The sequence below is a fragment of the Bombina bombina genome, chromosome 4 (assembly GCF_027579735.1).
Source record: "Bombina bombina isolate aBomBom1 chromosome 4, aBomBom1.pri, whole genome shotgun sequence".
NCBI classification, from domain to species: Eukaryota; Metazoa; Chordata; class Amphibia; order Anura; family Bombinatoridae; genus Bombina; species Bombina bombina.
The window spans coordinates 833,623,336-833,637,505 of record NC_069502.1 but is presented as its reverse complement, the minus strand read 5'-3'; positions in this window follow the sequence as shown (position 1 = coordinate 833,637,505).

The window sequence follows — 14,170 nt, the reverse complement described above, 5'->3', positions numbered from 1 at the left end:
AATACCTTAAGGGCTTACTCTTAACACTTATTTTCTTATCCTTAATAATATCTATTTCCATTCAAGATTTGTTAAAAGAATAGTGGCATATAGAAAATAATGGAAAATAAATTATTTTATTACAAAATCACAATCTTGAAACATTATACATTAAATATTATTAATAACAATTGTAAACCAAAGTAAATTTTAATACATATCAATACATCTGAAACAAAGAAAATGTTTAGAAACAAAATAACAATTGTAAACCAAAGTAAATTTTAATACATATCAACACATCTGAAACAAAGAAAATGTTTAGAAACAAAATATCATTTGTAATAACTATAAACATCGATTCAATTTAAAAACCTTCATAAAATACATTAATCTACATATACATTATACATATCTAGATCAATGCGCTAATGATTGACATAACGATTAATCACGTCATCGTCAAACATGTCGCGTCCTGAACCTTTTGGTGCTGGAGAATTGGTGATATTAGTTTATGCCATGGATAAATATTTCCCTAAACGGATTGGTGGTGTGAGGGGAGTGAGACAGGAATGCAGAGACAAAATAATATACGAGATGCTGAGAAGAATGCATCGTATTTCAAAAATTAAAAGAACAAGACGACAGTGTCTTAGAAAATATAGTGATTTGAAGAGAAGAGAACCGAAGTACTATAAATCTATTCGAAGATTGATAAGGACATGTAAGTTCCAAAATTATATATGAAATTATTTTTTATAATATAAAATAAGGATGGTATTTTTGAACTGCGTCATCATTGACGAATCAAGGACAATATTATTTTCTGAGTGTTACTTTAACTATATTAGTATATACAATTGCAACAAGTTACAAAAGTAAGCATGCAGAACTGAGTTAGTAGATTAAAATGTAACCATATTACTATATACACTTAAAAGGTTAGAAAAGTTAGCATACAAAACAGAGTTAGTAGAGTAAAATATAACTATATTGGTATATACCATTGAAACATCTTCTAAAAGTAAGCATGCAGAACTGAGTTAGTAGAATAAAATATAAATATATTACTATATACCATTGAAACATGTTAGAAAAGTAAGCATGCAGAACTGAATAAGTATAGTAAAATGTAATTGCCATTTTAACCAACTTTACAATGTACTCCTATCATCAAATTTATTTTCATTCTCTTTGTATCTTTATTGGAAAAGCAATAATTTCAGTTTAGATGCAGGCACATTGTGTGTGAAAACATTATTGTGTTCTTCTTTTCTTATTGGTTGGTAAATCCATGCACCAATAAAGAAGTGTTTTACATTGTATAGAACCAAAAACGTAGATTTTCTCCAACATAGGTGTGTCCGGTCCACGGCGTCATCCTTACTTGTGGGGATATTCTCTTCCCCAACAGGAAATGGCAAAGAGCCCAGCAAAGCTGGTCACATGATCCCTCCTAGGCTCCGCCTTCCCCAGTCATTCTCTTTGCCGTTGTACAGGCAACATCTCCACGGAGATGGCTTGGAGTTTTTTAGTGTTTAACTGTAGTTTTTATTATTCAATCAAGAGTTTGTTATTTTAAAATAGTGCTGGTATGTACTATTTACTCTGAAACAGAAAAGAGATGAAGATTTCTGTTTGTAAGAGGAAAATGATTTTAGCAACCGTTACTAAAATCGATGGCTGTTCCACACAGGACTGTTGAGAGGAATTAACTTCAGTTGGGGGAACAGTGAGCAGACTTTTGCTGCTTGAGGTATGACACATTCTAACAAGACGATGTAATGCTGGAAGCTGTCATTTTCCCTATGGGATCCGGTAAGCCATTTTTATTACAGACAGTAAATAAGGGCTTCACAAGGGCTTTTTAAGACTGTAGACATTTTCTGGGCTAAATCGATTTATATATAAACATATTTTATACTCCATAGCCTTGAGGAATTATTTTAATCTTGGGAATTTTGTAAAATAACCGGCAGGCACTGTATTGGACACCTTATTCTCTAGGGGCTTTCCCTAATCATAGGCAGAGTCTCATTTTCGCGCCTGTATTGCGCACTTGTTTTTGAGAAGCATGACATGCAGATGCATGTGTGAGGAGCTCTGATACATAGAAAAGACTTTCTGAAGGCGTCATTTGGTATCGTATTCCCCTTTGGGCTTGGTTGGGTCTCAGCAAAGCAGATACCAGGGACTGTAAAGGGGTTAAATATAAAAACGGCTCCGGTTCCGTTATTTTAAGGGTTAAAGCTTCCAAATTTGGTGTGCAATACTTTTAAGGCTTTAAGACACTGTGGTGAAATTTTGGTGAATTTTGAACAATTCCTTCATACTTTTTCGCAATTGCAATAATAAAGTGTGTTCAGTTTAAAATTTAAAGTGACAGTAACGGTTTTATTTTAAAACGTTTTTTGTACTTTGTTATCAAGTTTATGCCTGTTTAACATGTCTGAACTGCCAGATAGACTGTGTTCTGAATATGGGGAAGCCAAGGTTCCTTCTCATTTAAATAGATGTGATTTATGTGACACAAAATTTAGAGAAAATGATGCCCAAGATGATTCCTCAAGTGAGGGGAGTAAGCATGGTACTGCATCATCCCCTCCTTCGTCTACACCAGTCTTGCCCACACAGGAGGCCCCTAGTACATCTAGCGCGCCAATACTCCTTACTATGCAACAATTAACGGCTGTAATGGATAATTCTATCAAAAACATTTTAGCCAAAATGCCCACTTATCAGCGAAAGCGCGACTGCTCTGTTTTAGAAAATACTGAAGAGCATGAGGACGCTGATGATATTGTTTCTGAAGGGCCCCTACACCAGTCTGAGGGGGCCAGGGAGGTTTTGTCTGAGGGAGAAATTTCAGATTCAGGGAAAATTTCTCAACAAGCTGAACCTGATGTGATTACATTTAAATTTAAGTTGGAACATCTCCGCGCTCTGCTTAAGGAGGTGTTATCCACTCTGGATGATTGTGAGAATTTGGTCATCCCAGAGAAACTATGTAAAATGGACAAGTTCCTAGAGGTCCCGGGGCCCCCCGAAGCTTTTCCTATACCCAAGCGGGTGGCGGACATTGTAAATAAAGAATGGGAAAGGCCCGGTATACCTTTCGTCCCTCCCCCCATATTTAAAAAATTGTTTCCTATGGTCGACCCCAGAAAGGACTTATGGCAGACAGTCCCCAAGGTCGAGGGGGCGGTTTCTACTCTAAACAAACGCACCACTATACCCATAGAAGATAGTTGTGCTTTCAAAGATCCTATGGATAAAAAATTAGAAGGTTTGCTTAAAAAGATGTTTGTTCAGCAAGGTTACCTTCTACAACCAATTTCATGCATTGTCCCTGTCACTACAGCCGCGTGTTTCTGGTTCGATGAGCTAGAAAAGGCGATCACTAGTAATTCTCCTTCTTATGAGGAGATTATGGACAGAATCCGTGCTCTCAAATTGGCTAATTCTTTCACCCTAGACGCCACTTTGCAATTGGCTAGGTTAGCGGCGAAAAATTCTGGGTTTGCTATTGTGGCGCGCAGAGCGCTTTGGTTAAAATCTTGGTCAGCGGATGCGTCTTCCAAGAACAAATTGCTTAACATTCCTTTCAAGGGGAAAACGCTGTTTGGCCCTGACTTGAAAGAGATTATCTCTGATATCACTGGGGGCAAGGGCCACGCCCTTCCTCAGGATAGGTCTTTCAAGGCCAAAAATAAACCTAATTTTCGTCCCTTTCGTAGAAACGGACCAGCCCCAAGTGCTACGTCCTCTAAGCAAGAGGGTAATACTTCTCAAGCCAAGCCAGCCTGGAGACCAATGCAAGGCTGGAACAAGGGAAAGCAGGCCAAGAAACCTGCCACTGCTACCAAGACAGCATGAGATGTTGGCCCCCGATCCGGGACCGGATCTGGTGGGGGGCAGACTCTCTCTCTTCGCTCAGGCTTGGGCAAGAGATGTTCTGGATCCTTGGGCGCTAGAAATAGTCTCCCAAGGTTATCTTCTGGAATTCAAGGGGCTTCCCCCAAGGGGGAGGTTCCACAGGTCTCAATTGTCTTCAGACCACATAAAAAAACAGGCATTCTTACATTGTGTAGAAGACCTGTTAAAAATGGGAGTGATTCATCCTGTTCCATTAGGAGAACAAGGGATGGGGTTCTACTCCAATCTGTTCGTAGTTCCCAAAAAAGAGGGAACGTTCAGACCAATCTTAGATCTCAAGATCCTAAACAAGTTTCTCAAGGTTCCATCGTTCAAAATGGAAACCATTCGAACAATTCTTCCTTCCATCCAGGAAGGTCAATTCATGACCACGGTGGATTTAAAGGATGCGTATCTACATATTCCTATCCACAAGGAACATCATCGGTTCCTAAGGTTCGCATTCCTGGACAAACATTACCAGTTCGTGGCACTTCCGTTCGGATTAGCCACTGCTCCAAGGATTTTCACAAAGGTACTAGGGTCCCTTCTAGCGGTGCTAAGACCAAGGGGCATTGCAGTAGTACCTTACTTGGACGACATTCTGATTCAAGCGTCGTCCCTTCCTCAAGCAAAGGCTCACACGGACATTGTCCTGGCCTTTCTCAGATCTCACGGATGGAAAGTGAACGTAGAAAAGAGTTCTCTATCTCCGTCAACAAGGGTTCCCTTCTTGGGAACAATAATAGACTCCTTAGAAATGAGGATTTTTCTGACAGAGGCCAGAAAAACAAAACTTCTAAACTCTTGTCAAATACTTCATTCCGTTCCTCTTCCTTCCATAGCGCAGTGCATGGAAGTAATAGGTTTGATGGTAGCGGCAATGGACATAGTTCCTTTTGCGCGCATTCATCTAAGACCATTACAACTGTGCATGCTCAGTCAGTGGAATGGGGACTATACAGACTTGTCTCCGACGATACAAGTAAATCAGAGGACCAGAGATTCACTCCGTTGGTGGCTGTCCCTGGACAACCTGTCACAGGGGATGAGCTTCCGCAGACCAGAGTGGGTCATTGTCACGACCGATGCCAGTCTGATGGGCTGGGGCGCGGTCTGGGGACCCCTGAAAGCTCAGGGTCTTTGGTCTCGGGAAGAATCTCTTCTACCGATAAACATTCTGGAACTGAGAGCGATACTCAATGCTCTCAAGGCTTGGCCTCAGCTAGCAAAGGCCAAGTTCATACGGTTTCAATCAGACAACATGACGACTGTTGCGTACATCAACCATCAGGGGGGAACAAGGAGTTCCCTGGCGATGGAAGAAGTGACCAAAATCATTCAATGGGCGGAGACTCACTCCTGCCACTTGTCTGCAATCCACATCCCAGGAGTGGAAAATTGGGAAGCGGATTTTCTGAGTCGTCAGACCTTACATCCGGGGGAGTGGGAACTCCATCCGGAAATCTTTGCCCAAATTACTCAACTGTGGGGCATTCCAGACATGGATCTGATGGCCTCTCGTCAGAACTTCAAGGTTCCTTGCTACGGGTCCAGATCCAGGGATCCCAAGGCGACTCTAGTAGATGCACTAGTAGCACCTTGGACCTTCAAACTAGCTTATGTATTCCCGCCGTTTCCTCTCATCCCCAGGCTGGTAGCCAGGATCAATCAGGAGAGGGCATCGGTGATCTTGATAGCTCCTGCGTGGCCACGCAGGACTTGGTATGCAGACCTGGTGAATATGTCATCGGCTCCACCATGGAAGCTACCTTTGAGACGAGACCTTCTTGTTCAAGGTCCGTTCGAACATCCGAATCTGGTCTCACTCCAACTGACTGCTTGGAGATTGAACGCTTGATCTTATCAAAGCGAGGGTTCTCAGATTCTGTTATTGATACTCTTGTTCAGGCCAGAAAGCCTGTAACTAGAAAAATTTACCACAAAATATGGAAAAAATATATCTGTTGGTGTGAATCTAAAGGATTCCCTTGGGACAAGGTAAAAATTCCTAAGATTCTATCCTTTCTTCAAGAAGGATTGGAGAAAGGATTATCTGCAAGTTCCTTGAAGGGACAGATTTCTGCCTTGTCTGTGTTACTTCACAAAAAGCTGGCAGCTGTGCCAGATGTTCAAGCCTTTGTTCAGGCTCTGGTTAGAATCAAGCCTGTTTACAAACCTTTGACTCCTCCTTGGAGTCTCAATTTAGTTCTTTCAGTTCTTCAGGGGGTTCCGTTTGAACCCTTACATTCCGTTGATATTAAGTTATTATCTTGGAAAGTTTTGTTTTTGGTTGCAATTTCTTCTGCTAGAAGAGTTTCAGAATTATCTGCTCTGCAGTGTTCTCCTCCTTATCTGGTGTTCCATGCAGATAAGGTGGTTTTACGTACTAAACCTGGTTTTCTTCCGAAAGTTGTTTCTAACAAAAACATTAACCAGGAGATAGTCGTGCCTTCTTTGTGTCCGAATCCAGTTTCAAAGAAGGAACGTTTGTTGCACAATTTGGATGTTGTTCGCGCTCTAAAATTCTATTTAGATGCTACAAAGGATTTTAGACAAACATCTTCCTTGTTTGTTGTTTATTCTGGTAAAAGGAGAGGTCAAAAAGCAACTTCTACCTCTCTCTCTTTTTGGATTAAAAGCATCATCAGATTGGCTTATGAGACTGCCGGACGGCAGCCTCCTGAAAGAATCACAGCTCATTCCACTAGGGCTGTGGCTTCCACATGGGCCTTCAAGAACGAGGCTTCTGTTGATCAGATATGTAAGGCAGCGACTTGGTCTTCACTGCACACTTTTACCAAATTTTACAAGTTTGATACTTTTGCTTCTTCTGAGGCTATTTTTGGGAGAAAGGTTTTGCAAGCCGTGGTGCCTTCCATTTAGGTGACCTGATTTGCTCCCTCCCTTCATCCGTGTCCTAAAGCTTTGGTATTGGTTCCCACAAGTAAGGATGACGCCGTGGACCGGACACACCTATGTTGGAGAAAACAGAATTTATGTTTACCTGATAAATTACTTTCTCCAACGGTGTGTCCGGTCCACGGCCCGCCCTGGTTTTTTAATCAGGTCTGATAATTTATTTTCTTTAACTACAGTCACCACGGTATCATATGGTTTCTCCTATGCAAATATTCCTCCTTTACGTCGGTCGAATGACTGGGGAAGGCGGAGCCTAGGAGGGATCATGTGACCAGCTTTGCTGGGCTCTTTGCCATTTCCTGTTGGGAAAGAGAATATCCCCACAAGTAAGGATGACGCCGTGGACCGGACACACCGTTGGAGAAAGTAATTTATCAGGTAAACATAAATTCTGTTTTTTTTTTATATATAAAAAAATATTAGAGAATGAAGCAAATTTAAAATTGAAGTGAATTATACATTTTTTTTTAAAATGGCATGTTCTATTACAATCCCAATTGAAAAAAAATTGGTTCAGTGTCCAATTATTGTAATTGTAGTTTTAAGCATAATTTTTATGTTTTGAAAATAAAAAATTACTTGGATTAATTACATTTATTTTTTAAATTCAAATTTTTTTTTTATAGATATGAAAAGTAGGAGAATGAAGTGTGAACAGCCACCACGCTACCTCGGGTCAATGTTGGTGCAAATACCCAGAAGTGAAGCTCTTTCTCCACCTTTGCCAATAACACTATTGGATATTGAATTATCTCCCAAACCATATGAAGTTTTTCATAAAAACACACAGACAGGTAATGAGTTATTATTTAAGTTTTAAATAATATATTTTAGGTTTTGGATTTAATAGTATTCTATCTTTATCTTTGTAATTACATTCATAGATATTACCATGGAAGACATGGAAAATAGTATGGAAAAGGAAGATTTTCAAAATCCTGATAGTGTGCCAATATTTGAAGCCTTGAGTTCAGATGATACTCAACCAAGGATAGAAGTTTTAACAACAATGATGGTAGATAAAGGTATGTTTCATATTCAGTAATCTTAAATCTAAGAAAATCTAAGTTTTAACTAATACATATTGTATATTTCTACTAGGAGTTGGCTCAGATGAAAGCTTTAAAGGAGTGGACATAAGTGTAGAAGCCAATATAGTAGATAACAGCGTATCAGGAGGTAATATTTGTGATTAAATAAACCATATTATACATTGCATATGTATATGTAAATGGAATTAAAATTTTCTTTGCCTTTATTTTTCTACAGATTTATTTTCAACATCAACTACTGAAACTGAAGACAAAAGTACTCAGAGTTGTCTTGAAGATCATGTTAAACAAAATTTTTCTAAAATTAGGGCAACTTTGGGAATGTTAATGGAGCAAGTAGATTTTTTATACAATAAATATGTTATTTGATTTAATTTTTTGTTTTGTCATGATGATTGTCAGAAGAATGACAATTAATAAATGAGAAAAACTTTTTTGGTTTAGAATCAATAGTGATTTTGAATTTATGTAAATAAATAATAAAAAAAAATTTGTCTTTATTAAACAATAACATTTTAAACTTAAAGAACACAAATAATAACTAATTAAAAAATATATTGAAGAAAACAATTAACATAAAATAAAACTTTAGTGACTAAGGTGTTATAAATAATAAATGAAATGTTCACTGCAGACGTGGCCTCTTTGGGTCTGTTGTACCCTCCCTTTCACTGACAATAGACAACAGAGATTGTAATGTCCTTTCACTGATGGATAAAGCTCTGTTAATTTGCAGGTTTTTCTCTTCATCCATCCGTCTCTGCCACTGGAACATTTCTCTTTGCAGCTGTAATTTCTGCCTTTCAATGTCATTCCTTTGCATTTCCAGTTTAAAAAATTTTTCTGACAGAGCTGCCCAGCGGTCAATATTAGTGTTAATAATATTTTGCATATCTCTGTGGTCCTCTCTGTATTGCCTTGCAAGGGTCAACATTTCCCTTAATCCCACATCGGCCAATAGTCCTTCTGCCGGTGTATTGTCAATATTTACACCACCTGTTTCCAGTGCAATTGGTTGTGCCTGTGTTTCAACAGGTTCCTCCAGGTTTTCCGGTGTGTGTATTTCATCCGGTTGTGCATCTCCAAATTCTTCAAGAATATCTGGAGTCTCGCTTCCATCATGCCCTCCTGGTGGTTCATCTTGAATGGGATTTTCCACTATTGGCTGGAACTATTGAGATTGATAGTGATCTCCCTTGATGAGTTTTCTTCTTCTAGATCAAGACATAACAAATTGTTAGTAAATAAAAATAAAAATTTCTAAAATCACTTGCATAAATAGAATAGGAGAGAGCAGATACAACAGTCATACACAAATTTAAGTTATATTATATATATATATATATATATATATATATATATATATATATATATACATATACATATGTGATACATACCATCAAATAATGGAGATGAATGTCCAGTCAATCTCTGAAAAAGACGTCCCAAATCACCTATAAAAAAATAAATAAAATAAAAACGTTTTTTTAGTCAATGTAACCATATATTCAAACGCTATTACATTCAGTGAAATTTCTATTAGTAAAATTATTAATTAAAATGTACTTTGCAATTAACTGGACACTGAACAAAAAAATAATATTTTTGAGAATAAGATATATAGCATGGAATTTCAATCAACTTTCTAATGTAATACTATAATCAATTCTCAAAAGAAAATAATGATAAAATTTAAACCCATTAGAAAGTTGCTTACAATTGCGTACATACTCTACATGAATCCTCATTTAAAATAATTTGTACAGTGTCCCTTTCATGAAAATCTAAGATCATTGCTATTTGTCCTTCAAATTCCATTCCATCTGTAAAAGATCTCGAACTCGATTATGTCAATAATGACATTTGACATTTTTTTTCCCAAAAAATAAATAAATATATTTGATAGATAAAAGAGATAAAACACACAACATTGAAATTATTCATTAAATTTGTAAATTGCTTACCAGTTGCTCTGCCAACACCAGTTTCTGGAGTGCTGGTCCTTACATCAGGAAGTGTGTCCGCCTATGAAGTAGTGTGTGTAACATTAGATGTGGAGCGTATGAATTGGCCATGTGAAAAACTGGCCGAAGGTCTGGAACCAGCAGAAGATGAAGTAGAACAAGTCTGCTTGTGTTGTTGGAGTTGCTTTAAAAAAAAAATTAAAAAAAATAATACTTTATTTTTATTTCTAGTTTAAACTGAAAGCTAAAAGTGTTAATAATAATATAATCACAGCAGTGAATGAAGGCTCAATCATTAAAGGGAAATGCCACCCACATTTTTTCTTTTATGATTTAGAAAGAGAATGCAATTATAAACATCTTTCTAATTTACTTATATCATCTAATTTGTTTTATTCTCTTGATATTCTTTGATGAAAAGCATATCTAGATATGATCACTAGCTGCTGATTGGTTGCTGCACAAAGAAGCCTCATGTGATCATGTGATTGGCTCACCTCAAAATGCCTATAAATACACCCCTCACCACACCCACAATTCAGTTTAACGAATAGCCAAGAAGTGGGGTGATAAAAAAGTGCGAAAGCATATAAAATAAGGAATTGGAATAATTGTGCTTTATACAAAATCATAACCACCACAAAAAAGGGCGGGCCTCATGGACTCTTGCTAATATGAAAGAAATTAATTTATCAGGTAAGTTCTTACATAAATTATGTTTTCTTTCATGTAATTAGCAAGAGTCCATGAGCTAGTGACGTATGGGATAATGACTACCCAAGATGTGGATCTTTCCACACAAGAGTCACTAGAGAGGGAGGGATAAAATAAAGACAGCCAATTCCTGCTGAAAATAATCCACACCCAAAATAAAGTTTAACGAAAAACATAAGCAGAAGATTCAAACTGAAACCGCTGCCTGAAGTACTTTTCTACCAAAAACTGCTTCAGAAGAAGAAAATACATCAAAATGATAGAATTTAGTAAAAGTATGCAAAGAGGAATAGCTACCAAAAGTTTACAGCAGATACACTTAGCTTTGGTAGATTCAGCACTTGACAGCGATTTTCCTGTAGTATCTTCTGACTCAGATGCAACGTGAGACATCTTGCAATATGTAAGAGAAAAAACAACATATATATAAAGCAAAATTGATCAAATTCCTTAAATGACAGTTTCAGGAATGGGAAAAAATGCCAAAGAACAAGCTTCTAGCAACCAGAAGCAATAAAAAATGAGACTTAAATAATGTGGAGACAAAAGTGACGCCCATATTTTTTCGCGCCAAATAAGACGCCCACATTATTTGGCGCCTAAATGCTTTTTGGCGCAAAAAATGACGCCACATCCGGAACGCCGACATTTTTGGCGCAAAATAACGTCAAAAAATGACGCAACTTCCGGCGACACGTATGACGCCGGAAACGGAAATAGAATTTTTGCGCCAAAAAAGTCCGCGCCAAGAATGACGCAATAAAATGAAGCATTTTCAGCCCCCGCGAGCCTAACAGCCCACAGGGAAAAAGTCAAATTTTAAGGTAAGAAAAATGTTAAATTAAAATGCATTATCCCAAATATGAAACTGACTGTCTGAAAATAAGGAAAGTTGAACATTCTGAGTCAAGGCAAATAAATGTTTGAATACATATATTTAGAACTTTATAAACGAAGTGCCCAACCATAGCTAGGAGTGTCACAGAAAATAAGACTTACTTACCCCAGGACACTCATCTACATATAGCAGATAGCCAAACCAGTACTGAAACGAGAATCAGCAGAGGTAATGGTATATATAAGAGTATATCGTCGATCTGAAAAGGGAGGTAAGAGATGAATCTCTACGACCGATAACAGAGAACCTATGAAATAGACCCCTTAGAAGGAGATCACTGCATTCAAATAGGCAATACTCTCCTCACATCCCTCTGACATTCACTGCACGCTGAGAGGAAAACCGGGCTCCAACTTGCTGCGGAGCGCATATCAACGTAGAATCTAGCACAAACTTACTTCACCACCTCCATCGGAGGCAAAGTTTGTAAAAACTGAATTGTGGGTGTGGTGAGGGGTGTATTTATAGGCATTTTGAGGTTTGGGAAACTTTGCCCCTCCTGGTAGGAATGTATATCCCATACGTCACTAGCTCATGGACTCTTGCTAATTACATGAAAGAAATGTATATTTCCGTTATAGCTATAAAAAAAAGGCAGTATAACAACCCTATTATTGTACAATCCCTTATACATATATGCGACATAAATGATTACAGTATTTGGGGCCTAAATGGCCTTTATAGATTCAGATACAGAAGCGTAAGAAGTCAGATCATGTTATTTTTAAGAAATATATATTGGAGACAATGAGCTATCATAATTTAACAAACATTTCTGCATCAATTATGTTGTACATTTACCTCTTAAATCACTGTCACAATCATCCGTTATGCCAGTGATGATCTCTGGTCCCAGACGCTGAACAAGCTTCTGCTCATAATCATTGAGGTCTGCCACATATGCTGGTCCACCTCCGGTAGCACGTGCCAAATTTTTTTCTCTGGCCAATTTAGCTTTGGCGAAACGTTTAATGTCATTGTAACGCTTCTTCAGCTGATCGACATCCTTTTTTCCTGGACCCTGGGCACTAACAGCACCGCTGATCCTTTGCCAGATCTGCTTCCTCCTAGAAAAATTTGTCTGTTTGACACGACATCCAAACAAATAATCATAAGAGTCAATAATCATGTCAATCAAAACGACGTTTGGCTGATGAGAAAAGTGAGGATTCTTGGATTTTGAAGCGGTTTCAGATCCAGATGAAGCCATATCGAATTTGTAAATAAAGATCACAAAAAATAACGCTCTGTAATCACTCTCCAAAAATTTTGGAACAATAATAAAGTTGTTTAGAAAAGTTGTACATTTATAGGAACAAAATTCTATTCCCGCGACTACTATGACGTTCGTGACACCTTGCATGTCACGTGTTAACAATTGGCCAGACAATTCAACTGAAAGTTAAGTACACCAGCTTAGTCGCGGCGAGCGAGGTGTCAAATTTATCAATATTCCGCCACTGCTCGCAGCGGGATAGACGTGTCTATTTATTGTGGGATTATTAGTACATAGCAACAGCGGACACCATTTCGCCCGCGGCGAGTAACGGCGAGTTTAGCCGCGTCTACAATGACGGATGAATTGACGGCTTAGTACATGGAGCCCTAAGTGTAGAGATTAACCTTCCACCTGAATCTTCCTACCCCCTAATCCCTACCTGATCCTTCTCAAACAGCTCTCTTTTCTCTCCCTCACCCTCCACTGGTCAGCCCCATCCTAAGTACTGACAGTCTGCCATTATACAGTTTTAGACCTTTTCTTTTTTATTTATTATTATTTTCTTCAGTGTAGGATTACTCCCTTACTTTCCCACCTCACTGATTCCCCCAAAAAGCTCTCTAAGTCTCCCCCTTCTAACTAATTTCCACCATCTTAGGTACTAGTAGCTGTCTGCCAGTACCCAGTTTTTTTTTCAATTTTTCTTTTCTGTTAATAAAAAAACCCAACACATTTTTTTCTGTAGTGTAGCTGCCCCCTCTCATTTACCCCCTCCCCCTCCAAGATAATTTTCCTACCGTCTATACACCCCTTAACTCTAGGATCCCCTCTCCCCTCCCTGCTGCTCTCAGCATTTAGTTTTTCTGCAGTGTAGTGATCTCACTCATTCACGCCCCCTACCGCCCTTTCCCCTCCAGTCGATAGGTACTGTTAGCGAGAACATGGCAGAGAGAGGCCCAGGACAGCAGCATCGTACAGAGTATGCCACAGGTCCATAAGGGTTTAATGAACAGCACCGTTCATTAATCCTTTTTCTTATATTTTAATATTTTATAATGTGTATAACTATGTATTTACTGTAAATATTTTAGATTCCAAAGTTCTTCACATAGGAAAAAATGTTCTATATATAATTATCTGTGTCTATGTACTTACCTGCTGCAGACTCTCATCCCTCTGTATATATGTACTTACCTGCTGCAGACCCACAACCCTCTGTGTATATGTACTTTTTCATTTGCACAAAAAACAATATTCTATGTATATGTACTTATCTGTTGCAGACTCAAATCCCTCTGTATATATGTACTTACCAGCAACAGATTCACATCACTATTTCTGGAAGAACTTACCTGCAGTAGATTCACAGCCTTATGTGTATATGTACATACCTCCTGCAGACTCACAACCCTCTGTGAATATGTACTTACCTAGTGCACTCACAACCTAAATTGTATATGTACTTGCTGCAGACTGACAACCATCTGTGTATATGTACTTTTTC